The 16,308-nt window shown below is 39.8% G+C and overlaps 1 long non-coding RNA gene across 4 annotated transcripts; it reads right to left on the bottom strand.

Moving 5' to 3' along the window:
- Positions 1-7,947: 7,947 nt before the first annotated feature.
- On the bottom strand, positions 7,948-15,409 carry LOC124280791. Of its 4 annotated transcripts, none has more exons than XR_006899775.1 (3): positions 13,172-15,409; positions 11,671-12,810; positions 7,948-11,637 (listed from the first exon to the last, which is right to left on the bottom strand). It is a non-coding gene; the product is annotated as an uncharacterized LOC124280791 (long non-coding RNA). The 4 variants fall into 4 exon arrangements; XR_006899773.1 differs by having other exon boundaries at positions 7,948-12,675; positions 12,709-12,810; XR_006899774.1 differs by having other exon boundaries at positions 7,948-12,246; positions 12,709-12,810.
- Positions 15,410-16,308: the final 899 nt, after the last annotated feature.

Raw genomic sequence — 16,308 nt, 5'->3', positions numbered from 1 at the left:
CGCGTTAGATTGCAATTCATCGGTCCGCTTTTAAGCCAAACGGACTATAGGACTCTGTTTGTGTATTACCCACAAAGATGTGCTGTTGATTTTACTGAGACTCATTCAATTTTCCTCTCTTTCATGAAAGAAATATGTTTCCTGGATGCTTGATCCAGCTTCCTGAATATTACCCTGTATATATGTATATAATCTGTACATTGTGTACAAGTTATTTGTTATGTTGGTATGTGTAGTCTATAAAAAATATCCACTCCATGTCGTGTTTGCTCAAGGTGCAAACAAAACCAGTTAAGGTTTGTCTAGAGAGGAAGAGTCTATCTGATGTGTTTGAAATCAGGATTGTAATTCAAGTTTATTTTTGTAAATGATGAGATGTTTGTACCATTGCTGTTACAGTGGTTGGATTGATGACGGAGAGTTTAATATGAAGCATGTGGACTTGTGATATTGTGCTCTCGAAGACTGGGTCGGAGTCACACTGGTGTTCAGGGCCCCATAGTGGTCATAGAGCTAAAGTGATCGTAACTCTTACACTAAAGCGTAGGCTTACGGCCATCATTCCACAAAGTGATCTAAATGCTAAGGTGGTCGTAACTCATACTTTAGCACAGGCTTACGACCGTCATTCAGCAAAGTGATCTAAATGCTAAGGTGGTCGTAACTCATACTTTAGCACAGGCTTACGACCATCATCCAACAAAGTGATCTAAATGCTAAGGTGGTCGTAAATCATACTTTAGCATAGGCTTATGGACGTTATTCCACAAAGTGATCTAAATGCTAAAGTGATCATAACTCTTTAACATTGGCTTCAGCGATTCTTCAACAAAGTGATATAGTGCTAAGGTGATTGTAACTCTTATATTTCAACATTGGCTTATGGCTGTCTTTCCACCAAGTGATCTTAGTGCTAAGGTGGTTGTAACTCTCATACTTCAGCATAGGCTTCGGCCATTCTTCAACACAAAGTGATATAGTGCTAAAGTGATCATAACTCTTATACTTCAACAAAGGCTTACGGCCATCATTCCACAAAGTGATCTTAGTGCTAAGGTGATCATAACTTTTATACCTCAGCATACACTTTATGGCCATCGTTTCACAAAGTGATCTTGGTGCTACGACTGTCGTGTCTGTTGAGGTATGGGAGTTGTGATAATGCTTGACCGTTCTGATATCACTTTATGGTAAAGAGTCCAGAACTCTATAGCCACAGTCAGACAAGCACCTGCTAATGAAATACCTTCATACCCTTCAAATGTTTTACTTTTGCCAACCGACCATATTATTTCCTAAGCTATTTGAACAAAATTCTTATTGACTCCTTTGCAAACTGCATTGAATTTTCAAGTTGACCACCTAGATTCTCAACAGACTCGAAAGACTTACAACATGGAAATATTTCAAGAGTGTCTCTGTTTGAGATGCGTGAGTCTGTTCGAATAGTTCAAATTCATTTGGAAATATGGCCAAAAATGCATGGAGTCTGGTCGAATGGTTCAAATTCATTTGAAAATATGACCAAATATAGATGTATGTTTTTATAAGATCTAATGTGATGGTTTCAGATCATTTGCTTTTTTTTTTTTTGCCTTTGTCAGCATATGCCTGTTGCCATTGTCAATATGGCACCATGACCCAGTTTTTACCCAGTTGTCTGCCCTTTGTTCAAATTGCTGCACATGTAGTTGTCAACCTGGGAATATTTTGCTGGTGCTGAACAGATCAATATGACTTCTTAAAGGAAATATCTTAAAGCAAGGCATTTGTTATGGTTGTAATCAGTATGTTACACGTCCTTTCCTTTTGTTTAGTTGCCCAGATTGGTGGGTGTAATGAAAACTCAATTATGTATGTACATGCTGTATTTGCCCTAAAAAAGGGTCCTGAAGCATTAAAGTTACCTAAGGTAACAATGGGGAGGCTCTCATTGATATTAGTAATCAGGGCCTAGATTTTCGAAGCTCTCTTAACGTTAAGATAGTCGTAAGTTAATGTTAATGTATGGCACTTACGATTATATAAGCGCTAAGAGAGCTTCGAAAATCTAGGCCCAGGAGTGCACTGAGGCTGCTGGATTGTGTTATTACTTCCGCAAATTGAAAAGTCAGTCAGCCACACAAATAAAGATGAGTTGGAGCTTATTGAGATCATTTGGAAGATAGTTATGGGATTTGGGGCAGTGGAGAAGCCTACTGGTTAAAGCGTTCACTCCTCACACCGAAGACTCGGGTTTGATTCCCCATATGGGTACAGTGTGTGAAGCCCATTTCTGGTGTCCCCTGCCATGATATTGCTGGAAACTGAAATAGTTCATTTAGACCAACAAATTCATTACAGGATATATTTGTGAAGAGTTCAAGTCTGTGTGTATAACTCGACGTTTTGTTTATTATCTGACTTACATCAGAATCGGTTACAGCACCCTCTGCAATGTATGAAGGGGAGACAACTATGGTGTGCAGCATATCGTGACACATGGTCTGGTCGTGTTGTACTGACTGCAATCATGAAATAAACACATCCACATCCAATACTGTTATTTTTTGTCTGTTGTTTCATGAAGCCATGACTTAACATACTCATGCTTGCGGTCATTTAATCCAGACCCGTGACGGTCCGGGTTAGAATTGATCTTCAGTAACCCATGCTTGTCCTAAGAGGCGCCTAACAGTATTGGGTGGTCAGGCTCGCTGACTGGGTTGACACATGTCATCGTGTCCCATTTGCGTAGATCGATGCTCATGCTGTTGATCCCTGGATTGTCTGGTCCAAATTCGATTATTTACAGACCGCTACCATATAGCTGGAATATTGCTGAGTGTAGCATAAAACTAAACTCACTCACTCATTTAATCGATGCCCACTATGTCAATCACTGGACTGTCTGGTAGAGATTTTATTTACAGGCTGCCAACGTATAGTTGGAATATTGCAGAGATCGGTGGTAAACGAAGATCAACTCCTGTTCAGCCTGAACTGGTTAAGCCATTTTGATACATGTTGCTTAAAACAATTAAACAATCCTTGTATGAGTGGATCTTGGAGTAGAGCCACAAAGGTGAGGTGAAATGGGGTTTAAACGTCGTACTTAAAGGTCACATGCAACGTAAAACACAACTTTGCAGATTCTGATACCTTTCGGTATGGACTTACCGAAACAAATCGTCAAAAATGCAAATTCAACTTATAAAGTTGAAAAATAACGCGATGAAAAAAAACGCGTGAAATCGGAGTTCAAACGTTTCACTAATTTTCCCCAGACTTTTCTGGGGAATACGGGTTTCAACAGCTGGGCTGCGCTCATAGCACGTGCGCAGTGAAATAGGTTCGCGCAACTTGGAAGCGGGCTGTCTGGTGAATACTCGGTGAAGGCTTTGGTGTGAGCTATTTTCATAATGTTTTGTTGATATCTCACAGGCGAGCTTTTATATGTTATGACAGTAAATAAACTGTTTATATAATTTCATTTGTCTATTTCACCACCGTTCTTCTTACCGAGTCACTTTCTCGCCGATGCTTAAAGGCAATGTCATTATTTAAAGCGTTGACACAATTCCTAACTGTGATGTAGATATGTAAGCTGTCACAGACAAAACTCAATGTCTTGTTTTATTGACACCTGTGTGTCTGCCTGCCTGTCTGCTAATGACAATATTCAATACACAACTGCGATCACTGACCACATGCAATTTGAACTTAACACCAATCAGGCTATACACCATAAACAAAACGCATTGATTTATGGCCCGAGTTCGGTCACTGTCACGTTATGTAATTACACAGACAGGCAGGTGTGATACTTGAACACATGACATGTTATGATGTCTGTTGATTGCAAAATGTTATACACAAAAAATGAGCATGTATTTACAAAACCCAACATCTCTATATATATACACACACAATGAGCCGTGAAGGAAGCATCTGCTAATGAACCAGCCGCCTGCTCTGACTGGGTTCGGTATCCCGGCTGCTTCGTTTCGAGGGAGGTAAACCCAAGTACAAAATATTGCACTTTTGATTTGCGATTATACGCTTATAATTTTGTTTATTTGTTTTTTCATAATCAGCAATGCATATTATATGTCATGAAGAAGTGATAATTGTGTTTTAATTATGTTTGATTTTTTGGTTGTATGTGACCTTTAAGAATATATTTCGCTCATATGACGATGTGCATGCATGTGTATGTGTATGTGCGGCTGCTTGTACTAGCCCAGACTGAAGCTGGTTTTATAGTGCTAGCCCACTGAGGTACCATGCCACAGTGAAGCATGAATATCCCACTCACACATTATACTGACTCCGAGCCGACCAGTCCAGGTTGTACCCATTAATGCCGAGCACCAGGCAGGGACCAACAAGTACCATATATTAAAGTATTTTGGTATGACACGGCTGGGGATCGAACCCCAACCTACAGAGGTGGTTAGAGCTACAAAGACAAGACGCTGATGGTTGTGTCTTGAAGCAACAGGTCTGTACGTCCAGCTATTGACACATGAACTGGCTGTAATGAAGTAGAAATCCACAAGCATCACTAGATTTCTTGGTGAAACCCATTAACATCACTAGATTCCCTGGTGAAACCCATTAACATCACTACAGATTCCCTGGTGAAACCCATTAACATCACTAGATTCCCTGGTGAAACCCATTAACATCACTAGATTCCCTGGTGAAACCCATTAACATCACTACAGATTCCCTGGTGAAACCCATTAACATCACTAGATTCCCTGGTGAAACCCATTAACATCACTAGATTCCCTGGTGAAACCCATCAACATCACTAGATTCCCTGGTGAAACCCATTAACATCACTAGATTCCCTGGTGAAACCCATTAACATCACTAGATTCCTGGTGAAACCCATTAACATCACTACACTAGATTCCTGGTGAAACCCATTAACATCACTAGATTCCTGGGTGAAACCCATTAACATCACTAGATTCCTGGTGAAACCCATTAACATCACTACAGATTCCTGGTGAAACCCATTAACATCACTTAACATCACTAGATTCCCTGGTGAAACCCATTAACATCACTAGATTCCTGGTGAAACCCATTAACATCACTACAGATTCCTGGTGAAACCCATTAACATCACTACAGATTCCCTGGTGAAACCCATTAACATCACTACAGATTCCCTGGTGAAACCCATTAACATCACTAGATTCCCTGGTGAAACCCATTAACATCACTACAGATTCCCTGGTGAAACCCATTAACATCACTACAGATTCCCTGGTGAAACCCATTAACATCACTACAGATTCCCTGGTGAGACCCATTAACATCACTACAGATTCCCTGGTGAAACCCATTAACATCACTACAGATTCCCTGGTGAAACCCATTAACATCACTAGATTCCCTGGTGAAACCCATTAACATCACTAGATTCCCTGGTGAAACCCATTAACATCACTAGATTCCCTGGTGAAACCCATTAACATCACTACAGATTCCCTGGTGAAACCCATTAACATCACTAGATTCCCTGGTGAAACCCATTAACATCACTAGATTCCCTGGTGAAACCCATTAACATCACTAGATTCCCTGGTGAAACCCATTAACATCACTACAGATTCCCTGGTGAAACCCATTAACATCACTACAGATTCCCTGGTGAAACTCACTACAGATTCCATGATGAAACCCACAAGCCTTATTAGATTCCCTGGTGAAACCCATTCACATCACTAGATTCCCTGGTGAAATCCACTACCTTCACTACAAATTCCCTAGTGAAACCAACAAGCATCACTAGATTCCCTAGTAAACCCCACACGCACCACTAGATTTCCTAGTAAACCCCACAAGCATCACTAGATTTCCTAGTAAACCCCACAAGCATCACTAGATTTCCTAGTAAACCCCACAAGCATCACTAGATTTCCTAGTAAAACCACAAGCATCACTAGTGAAACCCCACTATTCACTTTCCCTAGTGAAACCTACAAGCATCACTAGATTCCCTGGTGACACAAGCTAGCATCACTAGATTTCCTAGTGAAACCCACAAGCATCACTAAATTCCCTGGTGACACAAGCTAGCATCACTAGATTTCCTAGTAAAACCCACAAGCATCACTAGATTTTCCTGGTGAAACCCAGAAGCATCACTAGATTTTCCTAGTAAAACCCACAAGCATCACTAGATTTTCCTAGTGAAACCCACAAGCATCACTAGATTTCCTAGTAAAACCAACAAGCATCACTAGATTTTCCTAGTGAAACCCACAAGCATCACTAGATTTCCTAGTAAAACCCACAAGCATCACTAGATTTTCCTAGTAAAACCCAGAAGCATCACTATATTTCCTGGTGAAACCCAGAAGCATCACTAGATTTCCTAGTAAAACCCACAAGCATCACTAGATTTCCTGGTGAAACCCAGAAGCATCACTAGATTTCCTAGTAAAACCCACAAGCATCACTAGATTTCCTGGTAAAACCCACAAGCATCACTAGATTTCCTGGTGAAACCCACAAGCATCACTAGATTTCCTGGTGAAACCCACAAGCATCACTAGATTTTCTAGTAAACCCCACAAGCATCACTAGATTTCCTAGTAAACCCCACAAGCATCACTAGATTTCCTAGTAAAACCACAAGCATCACTAGTGAAACCCCACTATTCACTTTCCCTAGTGAAACCTACAAGCATCACTAGATTCCCTGGTGACACAAGCTAGCATCACTAGATTTCCTAGTGAAACCCACAAGCATCACTAAATTCCCTGGTGACACAAGCTAGCATCACTAGATTTCCTAGTAAAACCCACAAGCATCACTAGATTTTCCTGGTGAAACCCAGAAGCATCACTAGATTTTCCTAGTAAAACCCACAAGCATCACTAGATTTTCCTAGTGAAACCCACAAGCATCACTAGATTTCCTAGTAAAACCAACAAGCATCACTAGATTTTCCTAGTGAAACCCACAAGCATCACTAGATTTCCTAGTAAAACCCAGAAGCATCACTAGATTTTCCTAGTAAAACCCAGAAGCATCACTAGATTTCCTGGTGAAACCCAGAAGCATCACTAGATTTCCTAGTAAAACCCACAAGCATCACTAGATTTCCTGGTGAAACCCAGAAGCATCACTAGATTTCCTAGTAAAACCCACAAGCATCACTAGATTTCCTGGTAAAACCCACAAGCATCACTAGATTTCCTGGTGAAACCCACAAGCATCACTAGATTTCCTGGTGAAACCCACAAGCATCACTAGATTTCCTGGTGAAACCCACAAGCATCACTAGATTTCCTGGTGAAACCCACAAGCATCACTAGATTTCCTGGTGAAACCCACAAGCATCACTAGATTCCCTGGTGAAACCCACAAGCATCACTAGATTTTCCTGGTGAAACCCAGAAGCATCACTAGATTTTCCTAGTAAAACCCACAAGCATCACTAGATTTTCCTAGTGAAACCCACAAGCATCACTAGATTTCCTAGTAAAACCAACAAGCATCACTAGATTTTCCTAGTGAAACCCACAAGCATCACTAGATTTCCTAGTAAAACCCACAAGCATCACTAGATTTTCCTAGTAAAACCCAGAAGCATCACTAGATTTCCTGGTGAAACCCAGAAGCATCACTAGATTTCCTAGTAAAACCCACAAGCATCACTAGATTTCCTGGTGAAACCCAGAAGCATCACTAGATTTCCTAGTAAAACCCACAAGCATCACTAGATTTCCTGGTAAAACCCACAAGCATCACTAGATTTCCTGGTGAAACCCACAAGCATCACTAGATTTCCTGGTGAAACCCACAAGCATCACTAGATTCCCTGGTGAAACCCACAAGCATCACTAGATTTCCTGGTGAAACAAGCTAGCATCACTAACGATTCCCTGGTGAAACCCTTGTTCATTGATGCAAGGTCAAATTAACAAAACAAAAGACTGTTGTCTGAGATAGGTTTATTCATATATACATCAACTTGAGATAAAAACAAGAGCCACTTGGGTCGAACTATGTACAATAAATTAGTCTGTACATTGTTTTTCAAACAAGTAAAAAATGTATGAAAAGCATGGAAGTTGCAAACATGAAATAAATGCACAATCACAACAATGATTAACTGTTATAAAATGGTGTGACAAAATGTTTACAAAGTGCTACGTGCGGTTCTACTATATTGTGCAACCTCTACATGTACCTATTGGTATCATCGTGTGTATATACAGTGATACGTACAGTTATACCATAGGGTGAAACCTCCACATATTCCTGTGGATATCATTATGTATATATACAGAGTGATACGTACCGTTATACCATAGGGTGCAACCTCCACATATTCCTGTGGATATCATTATGTATATATACAGAGTGATACGAGGGTGAAACCTCCACATATTCCTGTGGATATCATTATGAATATATACAGAGTGATACGTACAGTTATACCAGAGGGTGAAACCTCTACATGTTCCTCTGTATATCATACGAATGAGTTGTAGTAAGTTTAGTCTTAAGCCACTTTTAGCAATATTTCAGCAATATCACGACGGGGACACCAGAAATGGGCTTCACACATTGTACCCATGTCGGAAATCGAACCCGGGTCTTCGGCATGACAAGCGAACGCTTTAACCACTAGGCTACCTCACCGCCCTCATACAGATGAGTACCTATGACATCACATTGTGGTTACTCTAAAACTAAGATCATGATTATGACTGAAAACAATATTATCAACCTACATAATACTGAAAAAAGGCAATTTCATGCATTTTGTGCCAAGTCTTTCAGAAACACAAGCACAATGACTTATTTTGAGACAGATCAGGTCTGAGCAAATCCAACTGAAATAGGTTACACTGAAATCCACTGTTAATTCATTTTCATGCAGCAAAATATCCTTTGTGCTGAAATGTATACATTTGTCTTTTTCTCTGATGGAAAGTCAGTACATCATACATGTACCTTGTCATTTAAGAGTGAGTGAGTGAGTTTAGTTTTTCCCCCCTTTTAGCAATATTCCGGCAAAATCTTGGCAGGGGACACCAGAAATCGGCTTCACACATCGTACCCATGTGGGGAATTGAACCCGGGTCTTCGGCGTGACGAGCGAACGGTTCAACCGCTAGGCTACCCTACCGTCCTTGTCATTTAAGAAAACACCACTTACACTGAAAACATTTTCTTAGATGTAGTGAACTGTTATCAACTGTTGAAATACCAAGGTTCAACTTTTGTGATTATCTTGCCGTCCTCACTTCATAGTTCCCACGGTAATGTACAATAATGAATTCGGTTTACATTTCAACTTACAAATAAAATCCTGTGTCCCTAAAAAATAAAACAATTTGATTTTTGTGACCGTTAATAATCATAATAATAAAAATAATAATAATAGAGCATTTGTAGAACGCTTTTCCAGGCTAAATATCCTGCTCAAATGTCAATAGAGTCAACCATTAGGTACAACACTGACATCTCTTGATTCAATCTAAGTTTGTGCATATGTTCATGAGATTCATACTAAAATATAGGATGATTCATTCTTATAATTCATCAAAAACAATGTGTATTATCTACACAACCGAAGTCTGGTGATGGCCACGTCCTGGACTTCCTTGGGAGAGGCGTCCTTCTGGTTCATATTTACATATATACACACTCTCAACAACCATAGATATAAAATAATATGCAACCTGCACAAGATATAAATAATGACTGTGATGGACTTCGGATGTCTAATGATAGCTCCAGTGTAGACTGATCCCATATATCAATTTGAACAGCAAGTCTGGTGTATATCAAAGCAAGGAATATACAATTATTGCATGGCAAGTACAGATTGCTTGGGGGAGTGGTCTCCCTTTGTTAATTTTCAAACTAGAACTTGTTCCCTTATTTCAAGCAACAAATGTTCGACAGGAGTTACCACTTCTCCACAGCTTCCACAGCAGATGTTTCATCATGTTGCACAACACAGTTACACTGTATCACTCCGTCAGGTAATAACTAGGTTATACAACACCTCATAACAATGTTATAACATTCCCGGTACATCTTCACTGGCCAGAATCTCACAACTACACCTGCATAAGGCACAGTTCTGCATAAAATGTGGAGGCAAATGTGGGTGGCAAACGGAAAATACAACCAATCGTATCTCTATTTCATTAACAGCACAAATTGCAATCTCATTATTCGGATTTACAAAATGGAATGAGTATAAACAAGTTCATCAAATGCATACTACAGACAGATGAAAATATTTGTTATCAAACTTGATTATCTTACCACCAGTATTTTGGTAGGATGGTTTTGTGAGGCTGTTACTGTGAGAAAATATGAAAACTTCATGAAAACGCTACCCGTACATTTGACAGATTTGTTAATATTTTCAACTCATTATTCCATCTACGACTGATCACAATCTGTTTTTGATCACATAACTTTCCAATTTTCTGTATTTTTGTTTTGTGTAAATGTTCATATTTTGAAGCATGAAAAGAAACATAAAGAGCGTAATTCGTTTTAAATTCAATTCAAATTATTTATTCTTAAAACATTGATATTGTTCCCTAATTTACAGAGGACCAAAACCCAGCACATTGAAGGCACTTTTCCATATAACAATGAAGTAGATGAGCTACATGACATCACAGAATACGGTCTGACCTGACAGGATTCACATAGATGGTTGTTTGATCGCATACTAGTTGGTGAGTCAATAAGGAATCATACAAGATCTGGATAACAACTTGTTTATTGCAATCAGCAATTTTCGGTTTAGATTCGTCACCATTATGAACCTAAAAGTGTTTGCGTTAAGTAACCGTGTAAGAATCTACACCAAAATGTCTCCATGGATGGCAACAGGAAAATCTATTTTCAGCTGAAAACTTATTGTGTCATCAAATGGGGTTTCAGATGAATTAAATCAGCGGAAAAATGCCATCCCTGTCTCTCTCTGAAATTAACAAGCAGTTGTTATTATCCATGAACTTGGTTGCTTCATTATTCAAACAGATGGTGTTCTGAGATTCACTTCCATTTGTTCACCATAAATACTAAGTGTAGAGTGAGCATGCTCGGCCACACTTCCAACACTGAGGGTCAGTTTTGCACAGGAGGAAAGCCCAAGTTTGTCAAACTCTTGACAATATTCATTCTCACTAGGTAAGGCGCTGACAGACCTAGTACTCCCCGTAGAGGAAAATCAGGGACCCATCAGCAGTGGATCCTGGTATAACCAAGGGAACTAACTCTGCACTGCATACTAATGCCATCTGCATGCATTTGAAAACAATGGTAGTAACTTGACTAAAGTTGGCAGCAAGGGCGGGCACTTTGTTCTGGACTAAATCATCTTTTACAACAATCAAAACATTCGGACGACAAAATGTCAAAAACCAACAAACTGATTTTACCACATGTACCTTTGTGGACTGAGAACATAAAATAATAACATTATTCACAGCTGCTTGATGGCTATAATGACCTACAACCATGTTCTGGGACATAACTATAATGGCCTACAACCATGTTCTGGGACATAGCAATAATGACCTACTACCATGTTCTGGGACATGGCTATAATGACCTACTACCATGTTCTGGGACATGGCTATAATGACCTACTACATGTTCTGGGACATAGCAATAATGACCTACTACCATGTTCTGGGACATAGCTATAATGACCTACTACCATGTTCTGGGACATGGCTATAATGACCTACAACCATGTTCTGGGACATAACTATAATGGCCTACTACCATGTTCTGGGACATGGCTATAATGACCTACTACCATGTTCTGGGACATGGCTATAATGACCTACTACCATGTTCTGGGACATAACTATAATGGCCTACTACCATGTTCTGGGACATGGCTATAATGACCTACTACCATGTTCTGGGACATAGCAATAATGACCTACTACCATGTTCTGGGACATGGCTATAATGACCTACTACATGTTCTGGGACATAGCAATAATGACCTACTACCATGTTCTGGGACATGGCTATAATGACCTACTACCATGTTCTGGGAGATGGCTATAATGACCTACTACCATGTTCTGGGACATAGCTATAATGACCTACTACCATGTTCTGGGACATGGCTATAATGACCTACAACCATGTTCTGGGACATGGCTATAATGACCTACTACATGTTCTGGGACATAGCTATAATGACCTACTACCATGTTCTGGGACATGGCTATAATGACCTACTACCATGTTCTGGGACATGGCTATAACAGCGTTGCAAACTCCCGCCTGCCCGACCGTCCGGGACGGTCTGTTTTGCGACCGGACGGTCAGTTTTAAAAAGTTGCACGCCCGATGGTCTGGCTGTTGAATCAGCGTAATTTTGTAATGTATATAATGACTAAAAACATTTAAAAACGTGTTATTGTGACAATAACCTGACATTAAAAAGTTCCCTCCTCCTATTTACCTCCTATATTTTATCTTAATCCTGAAAATTCAGGTCTGGTAACTTTCCAGCCGGTCTGGTAACTTTTGAGAGTTACCAGACCAGTTGTCTGGCCGAAATTTTGGGGAGTTTACAACGCTGGCTATAATGACCTACTACCATGTTCTGGGACATGGCTATAATGACCTACAACCATGTTCTGGGACATGGCTATAATGACCTACTACATGTTCTGGGACATGGCTATAATGACCTACTACCATGTTCTGGGACATAACTATAATGACCTACTACCATGATCTGGGACATAGCTATAATGACCTACTACCATGTTCTGGGACATGGCTATAATGACCTACTACCATGTTCTGGGACATGGCTATAACAGCGTTGCAAACTCCCGCCTGCCCGACCGTCCGGGACGGTCTGTTTTGCGACCGGACGGTCAGTTTTAAAAAGTTGCACGCCCGATGGTCTGGCTGTTGAATCAGCGTAATTTTGTAATGTATATAATGACTAAAAACATTTAAAAACGTGTTATTGTGACAATAACCTGACATTAAAAAGTTCCCTCCTCCTATTTACCTCCTATATTTTATCTTAATCCTGAAAATTCAGGTCTGGTAACTTTCCAGCCGGTCTGGTAACTTTTGAGAGTTACCAGACCAGTTGTCTGGCCGAAATTTTGGGGAGTTTACAACGCTGGCTATAATGACCTACTACCATGTTCTGGGACATAAGCATGCATGTGTTATATGCCTATGTTACCTCCATGTCAGAATACTGAGGTTTGGTTCATGGGATCTTAATAAAAAAACATGTAACCCTCCTGGGAGGGAAATACATTTCTGGGCAGGAGAAAAAATCCCTTACATCCTGCCACAATGAAAACAGGCTTATAATGGATTTCCTAGTGGGAGACAAAAATCCCTTCTATCCCATTACAAAGTTGCATGTTGTTTACAACGTCACATGGCACAGTACAACTCAATTAAAAACCTGATTTCTATCAATTTGTATGAACTTTTTTACAATGGAGGACTAAAACATGTTAGCAAGATAAATTCATTTAAGCAGTGTCAACAGGGTATATACTATACTATGGCTCGTGGTAAACATGGGATGCATTGAACCACATTCAGTACATCAGTGTCCCAGGGCACTGATAAAAGTGCCTGGATACTGATATGCATGGTTCCTCGACTCAACACAATCCTGCACACATGCAAGGGAGACAACTGTAGGACAGCATAGGTGTACCTGCTGCTGGTTCTAACAACACGTACAGTTACAAACACACACAATTGAACACATCTGATATTGTCACCCGGGATATATAACACTATATACAGCTATATACAACACTGTATTTCATCTCATACAATGTAGCAACTGAGGAGAGGGCATTATGCAGTATGTCATAATACTTAATTGGCATGTAATATAACATTGCTGGTCTTCACGATCAAATAAATAAAATCTAAAAGTTTGTCATGAATCTATGATTATCAAGTTCATTTCACAATGAAACGATTTTTTAATGAAATTATTACACTGACATGCACAACCTCTTTCTTCATCACTCCTGTATAAGTTGTTCTGTTTGGACACCTGTTACAGTTGTGTATGAGGTACAAGGAGATATAATTGTGTATAATTACCCCACCTCCAGCTGGGGATATAAGACATTCCAGGACACTGTTCCACAAAGTGACTAAGGCCATATGGATCGTAACTCCCATGCTTTAACATAGGCATATGACAATCTTAGAGCTAAGACCGCTTTGCATGTCAGTGTTTTGTTTGTTTGTTATTCAACCCAGCAATATTCCAGCTATGGCAGTGACCTGTATATATGTTTCAGTACATAATACCCTCTACAGCGGGTGGGTCCATAGTCCTCAACCAGTTCATGCTATTAGCTTATAGATGTAAATAACTGCACTCAGCAACATTCCACCTCTGCATACATTCAAATCTGGATCAGGCAATCCAGTGACTGACATCATGAGCATCGATCATAATCGTGATGCCATGACACACGATCAACAAATTCAGCAAGTCTGACCACCTGAGAGGGTTTGTCTAGTCTTTACAGTCCGCAGCAGCTAATTACATTACAGGGGCCCGATCCACAAAATGCCTAGGGGGAGAAGCACCAGAAATAGCGAAATGGCCTTCACACATTGTACCCATGAGGGGAACCGAACCTGGGTCTTTGGTGTGATAGGCGAACATTCTAACCACTAGGTCCACCACCTATAGATAACTGAACATTGCCGATCATTCGCGTCGCCTCTGGGCACTGATGTGGGCCACGTCAAAACATAATTTGAAATTACTCAGGAAATATACATGGATACATAGCTACCAGTTCCTGGCAAACTCTGGCCAATCACATCTCATTTGTTCATACAAGAAACAATCATGGGAAAGACGGAACTATCAACACAGACTATGTCACTCACTGCTTCAAATGTTAACATCGACATTTGGCAACTTTCGCCCAAGTCTACTGTTTCAGTCCACATAAAAATTGTTTGATAGTTTGATATTCTTTTGCATACATAGACCCAACACACTTCAAGTAAATTCTGTGTATTAAGATTGTCCATACAGTGCAAGGGGAAGTAACTCTCAAATCTATAGAGATATTTGTTATGACTGAGTGAATTTGATTTTGGTCATCTCAGAGGTTTTGTAGCTTTTTCATGCAGAAATATTTTCTTATCTTAACTCATCTTCAGTATTTGGAAACAAAAAGTAGAAAATTGGCCAAACTAAACAACACAAACAAAGGACGTACACAGAATTTTGTCCATATTTGACAGTTAAGTTCCATTGTTAAACTCTATCCCACACAATCAATGATACAAATTAGTGTTGGGAATTGGTTAAAATCTCATAATTGATGATTGGTTCATTACTACCGATCAATCATCGAAAATAATTGGTTAGCGTCATTTATGAAATTTGTTAATGCCCACTAAAATAAGGGGAAAAATTGTAGTTCTTCTGGGTTTTTTGGGCAAAATTTCACATCTTTAAAGGATGACTAGTAAGTTAGGAACATAAATGTCTTGGAATCTTTAAGATAAATTCAATCATGACTTGAAACGAGCTTGCAGTGCTTACAAAATGTAACAGACAAAACCAACCATGTGAAAAATATTATTAATGAAAACAAGTGTTCCAGAATTGTTTGTGTTCGATTATGAGAAATTATGATCGATTGCTTGGTCGTTTAGTCACTACGACCAATCTTCGATTATTTCAATTAATCGGACCACCACTAATACAAAATCTTATCATAAGCAGTTGATGGTCCCCAGTAGCGAGTAATGACAATGTTGCACATATACTGCAACACCCTCTCCACTGGAAAATAAGATACAGTCGCCAATGGTAACAGCTGCCTTGATGAATATAGCCATGGCAACCAGTCTCCACAACATCGTCATGTCTGATAGGTACAGGGTGCATGACCGTCACACATTTCACACGCGTGAGCAACTCAACAGAAAAACGTGCCCTGTCCTGATTACAGCCATGGCTAAACAGAATTGTCACAACATTTATTCAGAGAAGTTCAAATAATGAAAATAATACCCAGTGTCAAGCTCTGAATCAGTTCTAGCTTACAGGACAAATAGTCGAGGACCTTAGAATCTTGTGTGTTGGGTACTGTTTCCGCTTCTCCCACGTAAACTATATCACTCCAGCATCTACCACCACGCTGACCTTGAAGTACTTCTGTAAACAGAGTCTGAGCCAGGCTGTCAACAAACCTCTAAAAACAGTAAAACAGGTGCCCCCTGGAAGTCAAACATCACCCTGCACGTTGCAGTCAGGA

Source organism: Haliotis rubra, unplaced genomic scaffold (genome assembly GCF_003918875.1).
Source record: "Haliotis rubra isolate DU_JTF1 unplaced genomic scaffold, ASM391887v1 Scf274, whole genome shotgun sequence".
NCBI lineage: Eukaryota > Metazoa > Mollusca > Gastropoda > Lepetellida > Haliotidae > Haliotis > Haliotis rubra.
This window is presented reverse-complemented; position numbering and strand designations above follow the sequence as displayed.